Raw genomic sequence first — 6,000 nt, forward strand, 5'->3', positions numbered from 1 at the left:
AGGTTTCATTTTCCTCCACTGATGTCCTAGAAATATTTATATACTTTTCTCAGACTAGTAACCCTTACCAGCTTGTAGCTTTGCAAAAGGCCCTTGTAGATTCCTGGTTTTGGTGGAGAGAAACAGTACTTCTTAATCATAGCTATCTCTTTAATGGAAAAAATTAACTTAGATAATGGGGGGAGGGGAATCTTATAACAAAACAGAGCTCGTATTCTCTTTTATATCACTGAACTCCACTTTACCGGGCAATATGTCATACTGCCTTGCAGAATGTTTGTCAAGCCCTTTGTATACCTGTGGTGCTAACTGACTCCCTGAAGACAGTGGTGTTGTAGGCATGTAACACAGCAGAATGTGGACAAGTGGGTCAGAATCTGAATTTTCAATATCTTCCCTGTATGTGTGCTTTATGTAAAAAGTTTGCCTCTCATTCCCTGATGGTATGTTAATGCAAAGAGAGAGAGGAGATCCTTTTGACTCCTCTTATCCTTGCTACCTGTCTTTAAAGTTAGTGATCTCTCTAAACTGGGTCTCGTTCTTCTGTTAGCAGATAAGGCTACTTGATTTATTTACCTAAGCACTTGGCTTCCTAGAACCTTATTGTGATTTACTTACTACTTATTCTTCAGAGAAAATGTCTAACTCTGCTGTAGGTGGAGTGGACACGAAACAATCATTCACAATCAGGGTTTGGGTTTTGTTGTTGGTACGCTGAACTTTCCTACTTTATCACTCATCCATCCTGGTCAGACCTGTGAAGCTGGACTGAGGAATCCACAGTGGCTGGCTGCTGTGCTATGCAAATCCCTTTACAACATCCACAACAGGAATGTGTGTAAATAATATTAAGAGTGTGACACAAACTAACCGAGCTATGACGCAACTAGACACAAGGACTGCTAGTGCTTAGAAGTCATGGTGATGGATGCTTCAGAAATGCTGATTGGCAGATTAGAGAGACAAGGTGGGCGAGGTAATATATTTTATTGGACCAACTTCTCTTAATGAGAGAGAGAGAGAAGTTTTCGAGCTCTGTGTAAATCTGAAAGGTTGTCTCTCTCACCAACAGAAGTTGGTCTACCTTGTCTCTCTCATATCCTGGGACCTAGATGACTACAATGCTGATACACACAGAGAGATGAGAGTGTGGGTGTGGGATTATTAACAAGATCTGGGACCTGGAATCTTCCATTTTAATCTGGCACAGATTGGCAGTGACCCAAAAGCATTGACACTGACTTGGTGGCCTGTGTGGAATGTGTTGGTCTGAGTTCATTTTCTAGTAGATGAAACAGCATGCCATAAAAATCCACCCTCAGTTTCAATCCTCAGAAGATTGGTCATGGAACCTGCACTGTCTTTGCACACCAAGAAGGGGTTTTTCCCAGCAGGGAGTTAAGGCACAAGGGCAAAATGTTTGAGGAAGCTTGAAGCAGTATGTGTGCTGTTCCTGCTGCCTGCATAATCCGGTCACTGAACCCTTCACTTCACTTTTTCCGCAGTACTGACAGAGAACCTCATGAAAGGTCATTGCACTTTAATGTCACCTCATGGAAAAGTGCCTGCCTTTTTGGCAGGGTATCTCTAGAAAAATCTCATCTTCACACCTGAGGGCAAGCCTTCAAACTTGTCTCAGCAGAGCATTCCTCAAAAGTTCACAACTTCTTTTCATCCTAGATCAGGTAACCAAGGACACCAGTGAGAAGTTGCTACCAGTTCCCCTCTGCAGTGAGACAGGCCCAGAGGGAGGAGGTGGCTTCCTGACCTCAGCAATGAAGTGGAAAAAGAGAAACATTTTTTCAGATACACCAGTGGCTAGCTCACTTACATTGCATGCTGCTAACTTAACTGTGCTGCCAGTGACTTCCTGAATGAGACAGGTTAAAGAAAAAGGGAATGGGCTTGCTGGCTGAGGTGTTTTCAGTGTGAGGATTTGATTACCCCTTTCACAAAACACACCTTCCCCAGCAAAATGGCTAGGAAACCCTGCCAGTGAAAACTCTCCAGGGCATCCCTCTACTTCCTCTAAGCCACATTAGAGGTTGTATTGATTTCAGTTATTTCAACAGAAAAATCACTTCCCTAACCAAAATAATACCACTGATGTCAAAAGAGTTGATATTGATGCAATAACTGTGGGTAGACAAGGCTTAAATATTCAGCTGTCCAGTGGAAATGAGTTAATGTAATAATAATTTGCACTTCTTTAGTGCTTTCCATTTGAAGCTCTGGAGTACTTGGTGATGGTTTGTGATAATTAATGATAAAGGAATTCACACTTGGGCCTTAGGCCTTGTGAGAAAGTTGCACCAGTTTAACTTAAATGAGGTTTTAAACCAATTTAGTTAAAATGGTGCAAACCCCTGTGTGGATGCTTTTATTATGGTGCAGAATTGAGTTAGGTTGGGTTAGCTGAAAAGTGACACCTAATTGACTTAAACTAAATCAATGAAGTAACTTTTACTAAATCACTGTTAGGCTTGGCCTACACCTAAAAATTAGATCAACCTAACCACATTGCTAAGGACTGTGAAAAACTTCACGCCCTGTGAGATGTAGTTGGTTGACATAATCCACACTGTAGGTGCAGCTAGGTCAGCTGCAGGGATGCTCGTGGTGGGGGTAATGGTGCTGCTTTAACAATCATGGTATAGTTAAAACAATAAATTTTTTCTGTGCAGACAAGACGTGAATGCAAGAGAGAGACTTTGAGACTGAAGTTAGAAAGAAAATTACTCCAAATCCCCTTCTGTCAATCTACACTACAGCACTCCTGAGCCATAGCTTAGTAGTGTAGACATATCCTTAGTATTCACACGGGAGAAGGGGTGCACTAATTTAATTCAACTGGTTTTTAAAAAATCGCACTTTGAGCTAAATTGCTGCAACTTTCTTGTGTAGACCATGACTGAGGTCCACTCTACACTACAGACCTATATCAGGATAACTACATCGCTCAAGGGTGTGAAAAATCCACACCCCTGAGTGACATAGTTATACTGACCTAACCCCCGCCCCCTCGGTGTAGACAGCACTCGACAAAGCTACCACCTCTCGGGGAGGTGGATGAACTACCCCAATGGGAGAGCTTTCCCCATTGGTGTAGGAGCATCTTCACTTACGCTCTACAACGGCGCAACTGTGCTGATGCAACATTATAAGTGTAGACCTGTTCTTAGTATAAATAAGACTTAGGCCCTGATGAGTTTAGTCCCCTGATCATCCTGTTGGGTAGATAAATATTATCCTAATTTTACAGATGAGGAAATTGAGAGACAGAGAAAATGACTCTCCCAGGGTCACCCCGGGAATGAGCAGAAGAGCCAGGGAAAGATGGGGAGAACTCTGGGTGGCGAGGAGATGCTGTGGACTGTGCTGCCAGAAATAGGGTGCTGGCCGCCAGCTGCAGATCTCATTTTCAATGAATGTAACTAAAGGCATCGCAAGAAGAGCTGGGAGAAATGTATTCAGCAAATAGTAAATTTACCAAAAAATGCATTTGGGGGGCACGAAAGCTATTTGCAAATTTAGCTGGGAAAATAACCATTTTTATTCCTTTAATGTGGAATTGGTTCGTTTTGACATTTTTAAGATGAGCCTTTTCGAGATTTTCTTCTAGATTGACATTTCCAAAACAAAATGTTGTTTTGAATCAACCTAAATCTTTTTTTTTCTTTTTTTTTTCCTTTTTTCTTTTTCTGTTTCTGGGGTGGGAGGGAAGCAAAAATATTCAGTTTTGGTTCTAAAGAAACCATTTCTCCCCCCCACCCCTGGATTTGGCCACTGAATAAAACCAAACCAAACTCCTCAATTATTGACTCAGCACTAAATCCAAGGATGTGGCAACATCTATGGGAGATCAGCACCCAAATAAAGAACAATTGGCTCCTACTCAACCAGGGCAAGACCAAGGAGGAAAAACTAAAGAACTACCTGAGGCAGTGTTCTTCCCTTACACCCCCGCCCCCCGGCCCCGAACATTTGCCAAAGTGTTTCAGAAGTCTGAGTCCTATTTGGCACATAATTTAGATGACCAGATAGCACTAGTGACTAAAAATGCCTTCTCCACCTCCAGCTTGCTAGGAAAATGTGCTCTGTCTTCACAGACAAGGATCCGTGGTGCTAGGCTTCAGAGGTGCTTCCTCTGACTTCAGCTGGGTGCTTAGCCCTGCTGAGAATTGTGCATAGCAAGCCTTGAACAGTACTCTCTCTGCTGGTTTTAACTGGATTCCTGCTTATGGAACGAGCTTGATGCTTAGTGAGATTCCTTGCTTGTGTTTTCTTCATGGCCCAGGGACTGTGGATCTATTTAATCGGCTGTTTTTCAGAGGGGGTAAGCATCCTGCTTCCTCCCCTCCAGGCTATATTGTGTTGGATTGTCTCCCCTCCACACAGCACCATGGGGTAACATATGGGCTGTTATTCATTAACTCAGAAGCCTACAATCCACAGGAAGCTCTCTGGTCCGGGAGGCTAGTTAGCACCCAGATCAAATTAATTATGGACTATTTTATCAGCTACTGGTTAAACCAAAGCTTAATCCTGAAGTAGTGTTTAGTTAAGGAAATATTAGAGGAAAAGCTAATGGCCCCTAGACAGTTCCACGGGGAATCACACACCATAAGGAAACACCATGAATACCAACATGCAGTATTTGCTCTTTTCTGCGCAGTTAGGTCTTACATCAGGCCCTAAATTAAGTAAAGAAAACTCCTTAGCCATCTTGTTACAGACTATTGACTATTTATTCATTTAAACCCACTTATGCCTAAACCAGTAAGATTCTCACATTAAATCAATTCATTTAAACATGGTGAAAATGTTTCACAAATCAAAAAAAGCCAGGCTTAAAGGCCGGTGTGGTATTTAGTTAAGCACATCTCATAAAGGTTTGGTCAGCACAGGTGTAAATATTTGTCATCATTTACTTTAAGTTAAAAAAAAATCACATTACAAAGCATATTTTCTTTTACTACACTGTCAGAATCCAAGATGCATCTTTAATTGGTTTAATGGAGCCACAAAGCATGACATTAGACGGTTTTTTCCTAGTTCACAAAGGTCATATTTACATGTACCTAGTGGTATTTCCTTGTTTTCTAGATAAGATAAAGCAAAGGGGAAGTGTTTGGTTCCAGGTGAGTGGAAGAGGGTATAAGAAACGGGAAGAAGATAACAGTGTTTGGCACAGGTGGGAATTTATCATGTAGACTTTCCACTCTGTTTACATTCAAGCTGCAACGGCATGATCGTTTTTCTGAATACAGAATCTAAATCTTCTTGCTGTACATTTTAATTCCCAGAAAAAGGTTTAGAGCACAGGCAAAACTGTAGCTGTGTATTTATTTTCAAGTGGAATTAGTCTATGTTCCTTCTTCAAGCTCACAAAGCTCCAGTGAGTTTCACAAACATCGTTGGGATGAGGCTGAATTAAACCCCAGAAACCTCTCACACTGTGAAGTCAGATGAAATCAAAGGGTGGGCTCCTCTCCTTCTGACAGCTGTCTCCTAACCCTGTCCTTTGAACGCAGGGCTTTCAGCAGAGCCCCATAAATCTCACACTTGGAAAATCCTAGATTGATTCTAAATAATTTCAAGCAATTTCTTATCAAGAGCCAGATCTAGAAATATTTCCTTCATCTCTGGTAGCTCTTCCTGTGCTCCCAGGCCCTTCTACCCCAGTGCACATAGCAACCCTGACAAGCACTGATGGGCCATAGTTCTGTCAGTGCTTACTACTGTCCTAGCTGAGTGCAGATAATCAATAGTGCAAGGTTCATAGGCGTCTCTTGTTCCAGTTTTCCCCTTCCCACTGGGAACAATTGTTCTGAAGCCTTTTGTGCAGCTCATTGAGAGAGAGAAAGGTTGTTGCCAGCCTTTTGCTTTAGATTCTCTAGCCAGCTCCCGGCAGTAAGGATCAAACTGAAGATTGTAGCCAATAGTGCATACACCAGAGGTGGTCCTTGAAGAGGTTTCTAGTGACTTTGCCTAAGGGTC

This window comes from Natator depressus, chromosome 9 (assembly GCF_965152275.1).
Source record: "Natator depressus isolate rNatDep1 chromosome 9, rNatDep2.hap1, whole genome shotgun sequence".
Taxonomy (NCBI): domain Eukaryota; kingdom Metazoa; phylum Chordata; order Testudines; family Cheloniidae; genus Natator; species Natator depressus.